This window comes from Mobula hypostoma, chromosome 4, assembly GCF_963921235.1.
Source record: "Mobula hypostoma chromosome 4, sMobHyp1.1, whole genome shotgun sequence".
NCBI classification, from domain to species: Eukaryota; Metazoa; Chordata; class Chondrichthyes; order Myliobatiformes; family Myliobatidae; genus Mobula; species Mobula hypostoma.
Window position 1 is genome coordinate 21,145,004 of NC_086100.1, and position 15,056 is coordinate 21,160,059.

Sequence of the window (15,056 nt, forward strand, 5' to 3'; positions counted from 1 at the left end):
AACTCCGAGTGGAGTCATCGGGACGCGTCATGACGGCATTTTTTTTTTAGCAGGCTTTCTTATTTTTACGAGGCCGAGTTGCTACCTTGACGCTCAACCCAGCACGGATGGAAAGCGTGCAAGGGAGCCGGCTGGATTCAAACTCGGGAGCCTTCGCTCCGCAGTCCGGTGCTGATGCCACTACACCACCAGCCAGCTGCTTCCTTCAGCAGGACTGGCGAAAAAAAGATGAAGAGTCGGAGTTAGTGGGTGGAGGGAGGGGAGGAAGAAACACAAGATGACAGGTGAAATCAGGAGAGGGGGAGTGGTGAAGTAAAGAGCTGGGAAGTTGATAGGTGAAAGAGATACAGGGCTGGATAATCACAGAGGACAGAAGGCCATGGAAGAAAGAAAAGGGGGAAGAAGCACCAGAGGAAGGTGATGGGCATGCAAGGAGATAGGATGAAGGAGAGGAAAAAGGAGATGGGGCACCATACCAGAAGTTCGAGAAATTGATATTCATGCTATCATGTTGGAGGCTACCCAGATGGAATATAAGCTGTTGTTCCTCCAACCTAAGTGTGGCCTCATCACGACAACAGAACATAGAAATCTACAGCAAATTAGAGGCTCTTGGCCCACAAAATTGTGCTGTTAGAGGAGGCCATGGATAGACATGTTGGAATGGAAATAGGAAGTAGAATTAAAATGGGTGGCCACTGGGAGATCTTGCTTTTTCTGGTAGATGAAGTGGTCTCCCAATCTACATCAGGGCTCACTGATATACAGGAGGCCACGCCGAAAGCACCGGACACAGTATATGACCCCAACAGGCTCACAGGTGAAGTGTTGCCTCATCTGGAAGAACTGTTTATGGTCCTGAATGGTAGTGAGGGAGGAAATGTAGGGGCAGGTGTAACACTTGTTCCACTTGCAAGGACAAGTGTCAGGAGGGAGATCACTGGGGAGGGACGAATGGACAAGGGAGTCTCGTACAGAGCAACCCCTGCAGAAAGCAGAAAGTTAGGGGGAAGCAAAAATGTGCTTGGTGGTGGAATCCCATTGGAGATCCCTTTTCTCTTTATTCCATTTATGAAAACTTAAGCAATTAACAATGGCTTTGGTTCTAAATGTTCATGCATTACATTCACAATATTAGCAAAGCTCACTTCAGCTAGCTTCGTTGGAGCAGTCAAACTTCTAAGCAAGTTGTATGTTTTTCACCAATCCTACTCAGCAAAACTGTCACTTGTTTCTTATTACCTATTCTATATGCTTTCAAATACTGCTCAACTTATTTAGTGTACATCATCGGGATATCTGTTGTGCAATATAACATGTCCATCTTTCCGATGAAGCCAGCCATTTTTGCACTTTTTAAAAAGTTTATTATTATTATTATCACCCCGTAATCACTGTTTATGAATCCGTGAACCTCATCTATTTTTTGCCTATCTTTTTTTTAACTCAACCATTTCTCTCCTCTTCGAAAGAAAAAAATATGTTGTGCTTTTTTAAAACCTTGAACATCTGCCTCGTCTTTCTGAAGAAAAATGTGCTGCACTTCAGGAGCACATACAAAATACTAAAGGAACTCAGCAGACCAAGCATCATCTATGGAAAAGAGTACTGTCGACGTTTCGGGCCAAGACCCTTCAGCAGGACTAGAGAAAAAAAGATGTGGAGTCAGAGTTAGAAGATGGGGGGAGGGGAGGAAGAAACATAAGGTGATAGGTGAAACTGGGAGGGGGAGGGGTGAAGTAAAGAGCTGGGAAGTTGATTGGTGAAAGAAATAAAATGACTAAGGAAGAGTCTGAGCCCAAAACGTCAACTGTCCTCTTTCCCATAAATGTTGCCTGGCCTGCTAAGTTCCTCCAGAATTGTGCGTGTGTTGCTTGGATTTCCAGCATCTGCAGATTTTCTCTTGTTTGTGACTGCATTTCAGCAGGTTGGTAGTTGTCTTGGGTTTGTTTTAAAACTACTTCAGTGGCACTGTTATGTTTTGTAACTTCAGAAATTAATCAAAAGAAAAACACAGGAGGCTGAGATCTTGTGTGTTTAGTTTCTTTTTTTTTAGAAAGGCACTAACATGTTACTTAGTGACAAACTGACGTATGTCATTCACATACACATAACCTTTAATGAATTATGTAAACAAACAAGAATGCTTAATCAAACATTATATTTACAGAATTACTTCAATATTACTGAAATATTAAATGCACTACAAACCTGGTACCAGCAAGATTCGTTTCTACCTCCTACCCAAGATCCACAAACCTGCCTGTCCTGGCAGACCTATTGTCTCAGTTTACTCCTGCCCCACCGAACTCGTTTCTGCATACCTCGACACGGTTTTATCACCCCTTGTTCAATCCCTTCCGGCCTATGTTCGTGACACTTCTCACGCTCTTAAATTTTTCGATGATTTTTAAATTCCCTGGCCCCCACCGCTTTATTTTCACCATGGATGTCCAGTCCCTATATACTTTCATCCCCCATCAAGAAAAACGTCGACTGCACCTCTTCCTAGAGATGCTACCTGGCCTGCTGCGCTCACCAGCAACTTTTATGTGTGTTGCTTGAATTTCCAGCATCTGCAGAATTCCTGTTCTTTGCCACCAAGATCCAGTTCTGTGAAAGATGTAGCTTTCTGCTTGGCATGGCTAAAGTAACCATGGATGATTGATTGATTATCCAATGATGACAGTGAAGAAAACTGCATGAAAGTTTTTAAGGATGAAGACCTATTGCACTGGGATAGCTCCACTCCCTCAGTCTCAGAGGTCCGGGTCCAGTGGTATGAGTAGTCATCACAACTGGGATCTTCCTTGGTTGTAGTGGATGACCATGACTTCTTCTATGCCTTGTCATGCCTTTTCCTTTCCACAAAGCATGGCAGAACTGCATTGCTGGCTGTTGGACTCACTGTTAATATCATCCGTACAGTCCACTGGAGCTGGCTGTGCAGGCTAGGACAGGCATGTCCCTATCTTACTAGGGTATGAGGTCCACCATCTACCCTCAGCTGGTCTTGCTCATCTGTCGAAACAGCGTACCAGGGGTGGCTGCTATCGCATTTAAACAGCTATTTGGAGTCACAGGCGAGAACTAAGTGTCTGCTGGGGACCAAATGCAGAATATTTTGTGTTTATGATTTGCAGCTTCTGTACCAGTGTTATCAAACTTTTGAGAATGGACATGACAAAGCGCCATTCACCAGAGGTGCTATCCCTCCCTGGACATCCCATACATCCCATGGATAATAGATTTTACAAGTACCTGGTGTACCTGTCATGGTATGACTGAGTCACCTTCAGCTCCTCCTCTTCTTTTGCCATTTTTCGAAGGAATGGATTGGCTTCTTCTGAAAAAGCACAAGGCCACACCATACAGGCCTGGAGGAGAAGGCAGCGAATAGCAATGATGTCATCTATGGACAGGTTTTGAATATTAACTTGCTTTATTGGCAAGCATGGGGTAAACTAGATGCAAATGTCTGGGGATTCCCAGTGAGGCCATTTGCAGAATTCGTGAAGGCACGCAGGTGATGTATTAGTGGTGCAGCTTCTCAAAGCAGGTTAACAGTGACTCTGGAGTGGGCTTTGGACAATTGCACAGCAGGGAGGTGTTTGATTAATGGCAGGCTTTGTTATGGATTGCCAAGTGTTGACTCCCTCTGGTTACTGAAACTTGTCCAAGTTTGGATTCAACACTTCCAAACAAGAGTTGCATGATAAACAACGTGGTGCTTGTCCCATGGATCAGACATTGTCTGCAAAAACACATACTGTGCACAGAAGTGCTGATTCAAACCGCAGATAGCATGAGTTGTATAGAATTGCTGCATTTCTCCACTTCTTGCATAAAATAATCATAATTTCATTCATAAATGCAACATTGTGTAAATGAATTGCTATGTCATAAGCAATTATTTCTCACTTGGCACAAAACTCTTCCTTGTGTTCTATATATATAAAACATACTGGAACTGACATAATCAAATACTGATTTGTCAGAAAACAATGCAGCAGATGAGATAAATCAAACTCATTATTTAAATGTTTAAATCGGTCTTTTAATATGATACTTGGTTTATTAAGACCAGCCTTTGGTCTTGCTTCATTGAAAGTAAAGAAATCATGCACAATAAAATCCTTTCCTCCTTCCTCAATGACAGCTAATTTCATCCATTGCTCTCTCTAACGTACTTCAACCTCCCTGGGGTAAGTTCAGCATAAAATTCCCTGATTTCAGAAAGAAAACCACCAGGGCATTTATCCACTCATTCTCCCCATCATCCACTTTAGGTTTGCTATCCTCCTTTCTAAGGTCCTGTCCTGGTCTGTGGTACCTGAACCATTGTGTCTCAGGGAATAATTAATGACCACTCTTTCATCTGGTCCTTACAGCAGTCAATTTGGTTCCCAATCAGATATTTATCCAACTGTTTTTTTTAGAAGGCTGTAATCAAACTTGTCTTTTGCTAGGAGAGTGATGTATATTCTTCTGTGAGAAAGAAGAAAAGACATCCCACCTTAGAGTGCTGCTCTATTCTTTGTTCTTCTGCGAATGCCTGGAAGAAAATGAATTTCAGGGAAGTATATGGTGGCATATACAGTATGTACTTCGATAATAAATTTAATTTGAACTTTGCTTTAGACTTCATACAGTACACATTTCAAGATATGATGAAGAGTCTCGGCATGAAACTTTGACTGTTTATTCCTTTCCATAGATGTTACCCGACCTGCTGAGTTCCAACAGCATTTTGTTGTGTTACTTTGGATTTCCGGCACTTGTAGAATCTCTTGTGCTTAAGATATGCAGCTGTAAGCTTACCCTAATCTTCTGAAGACCTCTCTTTAGGAGAAACCTGAAAGAATGCTGCCAGTTCACACATAACCCAAGAGTTCGCATTGTGGGGTAAAATACAACACAGCTCTCATTCACAGATCAGGAAAAAAAAGGTTCAAATGCAACTGACATTTGCATGGGTTGTGAATCAGATGCACATATTCCTATAGGCTTTGTCCTTTTTAGAGTGCAGATCAGGAGAAGGTCCCTCAGTATCAGCCGTTCTGTGAGATGCTATAATGCCAGGCTAGGGGACATCAATAGATCCAGTGGAAAGCAAAGAAAAGCTGGTTCGTGCAATGTTTATAACAGACAGAGAATAAATATTTAGAGGTAGACTCAGATAATTTTACAACCCATTGCATTCCCCATGACATGCCTTTTCCAGTGGCACTCTGCTGAACAATTCACTTTATCTGTGAGTTGATTCAAGATGAAAAGGAGGACTCTTCTCTTTTATTCCTTCCTAGCAATCTGGCTTGGAATTGGGAATTCAGGGGTAACATCAGTCAAAGCTACAGATCTAGTTCCTTGCCTCTTGTATAGGAAATGTCACTGCCAATCTCACTCTACACACACAGATATTGTTAGAGCAGAGAGCAGAATTCTGCTATTATTATAGGTTCACCTTTCTATATAGAGAACATAGGAAGCTATTTGAACCTTAGTTCCTCCATACACAACTTTCTCCAAGTTCAGCCATCGCTCGATTTATCATCAAGTACATTTGCAACCCATCATGTTGGCATACTCCATATGTTTGGATATTATATGGGCAATGAAGGTTCTTTCAAAATGGAAAAAAAAAGCTACAGGCATATCAGTGACAGATAATCCTTCATATAAAACGTTATAAATATAGCTTTATGGCCAGCTGCAAAACAAAATGCCGAGGAATTTAAACACATGATAGAGGGATTAAGAATAGGATCAATGAGGAGGGGGCCAGTTAAGCATTGTGACCATGGATCTTGAAGAACCGTAATCATAGAGTTCAGTTATCCTGCAGCAATATGTTGGATAATATTGATGTGCAGCATGGTCCGCTTTTCTCCAGGACTCTGCTGGAGAATTCATTTCATCTGTGAAGTAATCAAATAAGACTTTAGCTTTGCTGATTTGTCTTGCAGCTGCTTAGGGCAGTGACACTAAAAGAGCTCACAAATGTAACTGACTACTTTTGCAAAGTCAGCCTACCAGCTACTACCAGTGCAGAAGGGCCTCCTGCACGATTAGAAAAGTGACACAATCTACTGGCAACTTGTGCTGATCGAAGTTTCTACACTTCCAGCCTACTGCAACACACTTGCTATTAAATGTTAAACTGCATTTCTTTTGCTGAGAATCTCACAAGTGAAAGGAAGACCTGCATGATTTCTGCAGCATGTTAGGGTCATACACACAGAGAAACATAGAGCATAGAGACTGAAACTTGGGCCCGTTCAGCCCACGTTTACTCCATTTTCATGTTACTGTCCTGCTAGAGTTTGTCATTTAGTTACACACTAGGGCAAATTACAGTTGCCACTTAGCCTATGGAACCACGTGTAGAATGGAGATTATAGAACATGACAGCACAGTACAGGCTATTCGGCTCACAGTGTTGTGCTCAAATATCAATTTATTCCTTCATTCCCCATTTTTCTATCAGCTATGTGCCTATCTAAACAATTCTACCACAGCTCCTGTCAGGGTGTTGCTTGCACCCACCACTCTCTGAGGAAACGTCTGTCACTCCACGTCCACTCTGTACTAGACCTTTCAATAGTCAATATTCAGGCTGTATCTTGGGCTAAAACTGGAAACCAGAGGGAAGTATTTACTTGAATTTAAAATCCACAGGTTTTAAATCTATATTCGGAATTAATTGTTCAATACTATTAATAGCCTCTAATCCAGTAGTTTATTGGTCACACAAGCATGCCAATATGGTAAATTTAATAAACTAATCCAATGATCTTAAATGTCCTTAGGAAAGAGACAAAGCAATTTGCTGCAACAGAATAGTACTTCTGTACAGGTATCTGAACCAACATGCACCCAGTGGCTATTTCATTAGGTACTCACTGGATGACTTTTGTTTTTCACACCATTCTCTGCAAACTCTAGAGGAATCTGTGCATGGAAGTCCCGGGAGATAAGCAGTTTCTGAGATACTCAAACCACCCCATCTAGCACCAACAATCATTTCAGAGTCAAAGTCACTTAGATCCGATTTCTTCCCCTATTCTGATGTCTGGTCTGAACATCAACTGAAGTTCTTGTCCATGATTTTATACACTGAGTTGCTGCCACCTGATTGGCTGATTAGATATTTCCATTATCGAGCAGGTGTATTGGTGTACCTAATAAAGTTAGCCACTGAGTGTAGCTTGTTGAGATTAAAGAAAGATAAATGAACACAAATTAGTCAAGAGAAAATGATGTTTGGAGCAGAGAGAAATAAAAATAACAGACAACACATTCTCCAAAGGACAAAATAAGAACTTACAGACACTGAAATGTGAAAGAAACCAAATATTGGAATATGTTGGAAAAATACTCAGTAAGTCAGGTAACATCTATGGAGAGAAAAACAGAGTTAGTATTTCAATGTCTATTCAGCAGAACTAGGAGATATATGAAATAAACCATATTTTAGTTTGCAGGGAGGGAGGAAGGATTGAGTGGACAAAGGAAATGTCTGTAACAGGGTGGGGATCAAGCAACAGATTCTGTCAAAGGGACACTGACCTGAAACATTAGCAACCAAGAGAAATCCAAAGCAACACAAAAATTCTGGAGGAATTCACGAGGCCAGCCAGCATCAATGGAAAAGAATAAATAGTTGACGGTTCAGGCCGAGACCCTTCAACCGGACTGGAAAAAAATAATGATGTACTTTGTTTCAGATTTCTAACATTTCCCTTCTTTTTATTTGTTTCAATTTACTGGCGACCAGGAGGGACTGACTGGTAAAGGAGGTGGTGATGCTGGCTGATTGAGGAAGTATCGCTTATGGCCGTTCTGTCAAGAGGAGTTGGAAATATAATGTGCTGCACCTCAGTTACAAAACAATGATGTTTCTGAAAATTGGGAGTAAAGTAGTCATTCTCCATTTGATCTGTGTGATCATGGTCTTTCCATGACAATGATTATTCTTGGCAATTTTTTTATACAGAAGTAGTTCACCCATTGCCTTCTTCTGGGCAGCTTCTTTACAAGATGGATAACCCCAGCCATTTACAGTACTCTTCACAGATTGTCAGCCTGGTGTCAGTGGTTGCATAACCAGGACTTGTGATATGCACCAGTTGCTCATATGACCTGCTCCCATCGCTTCACTTGACCATGATTTGGAGGAAGGGGGATTCTAAGCAGGTTGTGCACCTTGTCCAAGGGTGACCTGCAGGCTAGTGGAAGAAAGGAGCACCTTACACCACCTTTGGTAGAGATGTTTCTCAAACTTCCTACTCCCATCTTCCTCATTGAGGATGGCATTTTCTGTGAAGGAGGATAGACAGAGTTAACATTACAGGTTCTTGGCCTCTTGTCAGACCTGACCAGTTTTGATACAAACTGCAAAGAGTGTTTATTTGAAATTGTGTTAATTCCATGAGATAATCAGACTAAGGTCCTTTGACGTATGCAGGCCCCTCATTCACATGTTCTACCAGTCAGCTGTCATCAGTACAATCTTCTATGTAGTGGTGTGCTGGGGCAATGACATCAACACGGGTGATGCCAACAGGCTCAATACTGACTAGAAAGGTTGACCCTGTTATAGGAGTTAAACTGGACACACTGGAGGCTATGGTTGAATAAGGGACCTTACAGAAAACCCTGGCCACTCTGGACAATGTTTCTCTCCCTCTGCATGTCACATTGGCTGAACAGAGGAGTACTTTCAGTAATAGACTAAGACAACTGCGCTGCTCCAAAAAGCTCTATATAAGGTCATGCTTACCCTCGGCCATTAGGCTCTACAATGAGTCAACCTATACCCCCTCCTGTTAGACTGCTTGAGGTAATTTATTTTTTATTCTTTCTACTTTTCTTCTAATATTTATATCTGTGCACTTGTAATGCTACTGTGACACTATAATTTCCTTTGGAATCGATACAGTATCTATCTATCTATCTAATTTTAGACTTGGGAAGAGTGGTATAAATGACCAAAGACAATATCAGAGTGAAATCAAATGGAATGGATTCTCTACAGGCCGGAGGAGTCATCAAGACTGTAATGAGAGTCAGTGGACTTGCATTGGATATCAGTCACTAACCTATCCATGAAAGCACGATAGAAACTGACTTACCTTTAGCTGGAGTCTCTAGAGAGGATTCCCTGGAGTCCACTGTTCAGCAGATCTTTGAACACATTTGACCACTTCGTAAGACACAGCAGCACAGGCTTGATATCCTGATTTAAGAATGCAACCCCAGTTGGTGGGAACCGAACTGAAGAGACTGGGGAAGAGGCGGTTGGCCCACAAATAGAGAAAGCTTGGAGACAGTGTGTGAGGGAGGATAGGCAGGTGATACAGAAGGGACACACTCAGTCGGACAGTTTGAGATGTGTCCATTTTAATGCAAGGAATATTGTGAACAAAGCGGATGAGCTTAGTGCGTGGACCAGTACTTGGAGCTATGATGTGGCCGCCATTACAGAGACTTGGATGGCTCAGGGACAGGAATGGTTACTTCAAGTGCCAGGTTTTAAATGTTTCAGAAAGGACAGGGAGGGAGGCAAAATAAGTGGGGGCGTGGCACTGTTGATCAGAGATAGTGTCACGGCTGCAGAAAAGGTGGACACCATGGAGGGATTGCCTACAGAGTTTCTGTGGGTGGAAGTTAGGAACAGGAAGGGGTCAATAAATTTACTGGGTGTTTTTTATAGGCTGTCCAATAGTAACAGGGATATCGAGGAGCAGATAGAGAAACAGATCCTGGAAAGGTGTAATAATAAGAGTTGTCATGATGTGAGATTTGAATTTCCCAAATATTGATTGGCATCTATATCCTAGAGCAAGGGGTTTAGATGGGATAGCGTTTGTTAGGTGTGTTCAGGAAGGTTTCTTGACACAGTATGTAGATAAGCCTACAAGAGGAGAGACTGTACTTGATTTGGTATTGGGAAATGAACCTGGTCAGGTGTCAGATCTCTCAGTGGGAGAACATTTTGGAGATAGTGATCATAATTCTATCTCCTTTACAATAGCATTGGAGAGAAATAGGAACAGACAAGTTCGAAAAGCATTTAATTGGAGTAAGGGGAACTATTGAGGCTATCAGGCAGGAAAGTGGAAGCTTAAATGGGGAACAGATGTTCTCAGTGGAAAGTACGGAAGAAATGTGGCAAACGTTCAGGGGATATCTGTGTGGTGTTCTGCACAGGTACGTTCCAATGAGACTGAAGTTATGGTAGGGTACAGGAACCGTGGTGCATAAAGGCTGTAATAAATCTAGTCAAGAAGAAAAGAAAAGCTTACAAAAGGTTCAGAGAGCTAGGTAATGTTAGAGATCTAGAAGATTATAAGGCTAACAGGAAGGAGCTTAAAAAGGAAATTAGGCGAGCCAGAAGGGATCATGAGCAGACCGTGGCAGGCAGGATTAAGGAAAACCCCAAGGCATTCTACAAGTATGTGAAGGGCAAGAGGATAAGACCTGAAAGAATAGGACCTATCAAGTGTGACAGTGGGAAAGTGTGTGTGGAACCGGAGGAACTAGCAGAGGTACTTAATGAATACTTTACTTCAGTATTCACTATGGAAAAGGATCTTGGTGATTGCAGTGATAACTTGCAGCAGACTGAAAAGCTTGAGCATGTAGATATTAAGAAAGAGGATGTGTTGGAGATTTTGGAAAGCATCAAGTTGGTTAAGTCACTGGGACCGGATGATATGTACCTCAGGCTACTGTGGGAGGCCAAGGAGGAGATTGCTGAGCCTCTGGAGATGATCTTTGAATCATCAATGGGGACGGAAGAGGTTCCGGAGGACTGGAGGCTTGTGGATGTTCCTTTATTCAAGGAAGGGAGTAGAGATAGCCCAGGAAATTATAGACCAGTGAGTCTTACTTCAGTGGTTGGTAAGTTGATGGAGAAGATCCTGAGTGGCAGGATTTATGAACATTTGGAGAGGTATAATAATGATTAAGAAGAGTCAGCATGGCTTTATGAAAGGCAGGTCATGCCTTATGAACCTGATTGAATTTTTTGAGGATGTGACTAAACACATTGATGATGGAAGAGCAGTAGATGTAGTGTATATGGATTTCAGCAAGGCATTTGATAAGGTACCCCATCGAAGGTTTATTGAGAAAGTAAGGAGGCATGGGATCAAAGTGAACATTGCTTTGTGGATTCAGAACTGGTTTGCCCACAGAAAGCAAAGAGTGGTTATAGACAGATCATATTCTGCATGGAGGTCGGTGACCAGTGGTGTGCCTCAGGGATCTGTTCTGGAACCGTTACTCTTTGTAATTTTTATAAATGACCTGGATGAGGAAGTGGAAGGATGGGTTAGTAAGTTTGCTGATGACTCAAAGGTTGGAGGTATTGTGGATAGTGTGAAGGGCTGTCAGAGGTTACAACAGGACATTGATAGGATGCAAAACTGGGCTGAGAAGTGGCAGATGGAGTTCAACACAGATAAGTGTGAGGTGGTTCATTTTGGGAGGTCAAATATGATGGCAGAATATAGTATTAATGGTAAGACTCTTGGCAGTGTGGAGGATCAGAGGGATCTTAGGGTCCGAATCCATTGGATGCTCAAAACAGCTGCACAGGTTGACTCTGTGGTTAAGAAGGCATACGGTGTATTGGCCTTCATTAATCGTGGAATTGAATTTAGGAGCCGAGAGGTAATGTTGCAGCTATATAGGACCTTGGTCAGACCCACTTGGAGTAATGTGCTCAGTTCTGGTCGCCTCACTACAGAAGGATGTGGAAACCATAGAAAGGGTGCAGAGGAGATTTTCAAGGATGTTGCCTGGATTTCGGAGCATGCCTTATGAAAACAGGTTGAGTGAACTCGGCCTTTTCTCCTTGGAGTGACGGCAGATGAGAGGTGAACTGATAGAGGTGTATAAGATGATGAGAGGTGGTTCAGGTGCAAGTCTGATCCAGGATGCCTTGGTCCATTAACGTTTTGCCCAGTCAACAGCAACGATGATATGTCCCATAGTAGTTTCAAAGCATTATCATGTCCCAATGATGTGCATTCCTGTTCTCACCCAAAGGACTGATCTCAAAACTCTGCAAAAATTTTAGATGAATGATTAAGCCTATCTTCTGTCTTTTCTTTTCAGCATTTAGATGTCAAAGCATTACTTTGGAATAAGCAGGCCCTGCTCGTACTGGCCCTGTTGTCTGCCAGGTTGACTCCATCCACAAGGATACTGACAGCATTGATTCTCCATCTCTGAGCTTCATCTCTTCCTGGGTATTCTGGATTATTTTAACCCGGAAATCACTTTGATTTACTGAAGAAGGATCCAGAGCCTTTGAGCTGGAAGAGCATGCCTACAGCAAAAAAATACATTGGTTTCTGTAATTGTTGCCTAACCAAAGTCATTAAAAGTTGATTAAAGTTCAAAGTTCAGAGCATTATCTTAAACACAAGGGAGGCTGCAGATACTGAAAATCCATAGCATCACACACAAAATGCTGGAGAAACACTGCAGGTCAGGCAGCATCTATGGAAATGAATAAATACTCAATGTTTTGGGCCAAGGCTCTTCTTCTGGATTATTATTATCTGATCATAATCACATTGATCTTTGCAGCAAATTGGCTGCTACTTCAAATGAACCTCTTTGATTGTAAGCTACTTTTGGTTGTTGTATTAGAAGTGTTATATCCTCATATAAAGCAAAATTTTGCAGAATATGCTGATGAAGGACCCCTACTGAAAAACTGACTGTTTATTCTTCTCCATAGTTGCTGCTTGACCTGCGGAGTTCCTCCAGCATTTTGTGTTTGTTCCTCTGGATTCCCAGTGTCTGCAGAATGTCTTGCGTTTCAAATTTTGCAGATGCTGGAAATTAGGAACGGAAATAGAAAATCCCATGTCCTGCTCAACAGATCAGGCGTAAATGAAAAGGGAGAGAAAATCTTTCATGAAAATCAAAGAAAAATTACAAATGCTGGTGATCTGAAATAAAAGAAAATGTTGGAAACTGTCAGCAGATCAGATCAGATAGTATCTGTAAAAAGCGAAACAGAGTCAATATTTCAGGTCAATGATCTTTCCTCAGAACTCAAAAAAGTTAGATGCAAATAGATTTTAACTCATCAAGGGAAGGAGAAAACAAAGGAAAAGGTTGTGACAGAGTAGATCACAATTAAATGACAAGGCGGATGGCAGTGCAACATGAAAGAGGCTGATAATGTGACTGCATGTACTTACATTGAACAACTTACTATGATGCAATATCATTAATTCAATAAAAAACTGTTCGGAGGCACTTCATAAGCTTATTAACACATTGAAACTGAATCACAAAAATAACCAGTGGAACAGTTTGAATGGGAGCAAGTGATAGGCCATAAAGAGCAACTTAAAGTAAAAAGGATTTGTTGATTGACAGAAAGGATTCTGAAAGGCAATGTACAGATTAGGTCAAAAGAGATGAAAGTCCATTTAAACCATAAGACCATAAATTATAGGAGCAGAATTAGGCTATTTGGCCCATGGAGTTTGCTCTGCCATTTCGTCATGGCTGATCCTTTTCCCCCTCAGCCCCAAATTTCTTGTAACTTTTCTTGACCTGACTAATCAAGAAACTATCAACCGCTGCCTTAAATATGCCCAATGGCTTGGTCTTACTGCTGCATGCAGTGGCACTTAATACTGTAGAGCAGCATTTAATCATTGCTTTGTCTTCAAAAATCTGTCATTGTTTGTTAAGCCAGAGATAAAATATAGCAATATAAATAAACAAAATGTTATTTTGCCAAGCACAATAATTGGTTAGTTGTCACAAACACAAGAAAAACAGCAGATGCTGGAAATCCAAGGCAAAGCGCAGAAGCTGCTGGTCGAACTTAGCAGGTCAGGCAGCATCCATGGGAGTGAATGAACAGTCAATGTTTCGGGTCGAGATCCTCCATCAGGACCCTGATGAAGTCCTGATGAAGGGACTGTGCCCAAAACGTCGACTGTTTATTCATTTCCATAGACGCTACCTGACCTGCTGAGCTCCTGCAGCATTTTGTGTGTTTTTGTCAATTGCATAATTGTGTTTTTTTTTGGAGAAAGCAGGAATGTTAATGAGCATTGATAGGTTTACTGAAGAGCTTTTGTTAAGTGAGAACTAAAAGGCTGAAACTGCTGTCAGTATTGGCGTACAGCTTCAGGACCTAAAAATACTGTGGCACTGGCTAGATACTTTCCTAATCTATTCAATACTCAAATTCCAAAACATCTTAGAAGTAAATGATGTATTAAAGGGGATAATTTTTCTAGTCTGAGCTGCTTTGTAGGTAGAGAAATAAATCCCACTGAATTTGGAAATTCATGGTCACTACACCCACAATATCTCAGAATGCACAAGTGGGCTGGCATACCGGGAATATCCATTTCAAATAAAAAAAAATCTTTTCTGAATGTTTGGAGCCATAAGATATTGGCCTTGAAATAACACTAGATATAGAAGTGGATAGCCCTTCCTTTGACATTCCTTGCTTAGTTATTTTAGAAGAACATGAAGCCATTTATTTTAAAATAGGTTAAAGCAGCCGAGAATAATTTCAGCAAATACAAGATGTAACCTGGGTAAATTCTTTAACCTTTGGATAGACTCTTTCAGTTTTAGGACAATTCAGTATACGCTGGCACAATCTGGACTCATACACAGTACGTATTCAAAATAAAATGAAGCGGTACTCCTGATTCTGTGTTTACTATAACGTTATTTTTCCTTTGCTTACAACTGACCAACTGAATCTAAACAACGCATAAAGTTACTTCATGGATTGCTGTTGAGAATTGGAGCCCTTGAGAATCAAACACAAGAAGATCTGGTGACATTTAACCTTGCAGTAAAGCAGTGTCTTTTCCATTCCTCAACTGATATGTTCTGCAGTTTCTTTCTTTGGAGTTACACCTCACAAAAGAACTATTTGCCTGGTGGGGATTTTGTTTGTGATTGTCTTGCTTGCACAAGGAGGAAGGTTCCATTTTTATGTAGACACATTGTAATGGAGATGCAGTCAATTGATACTTATAATCCATTTC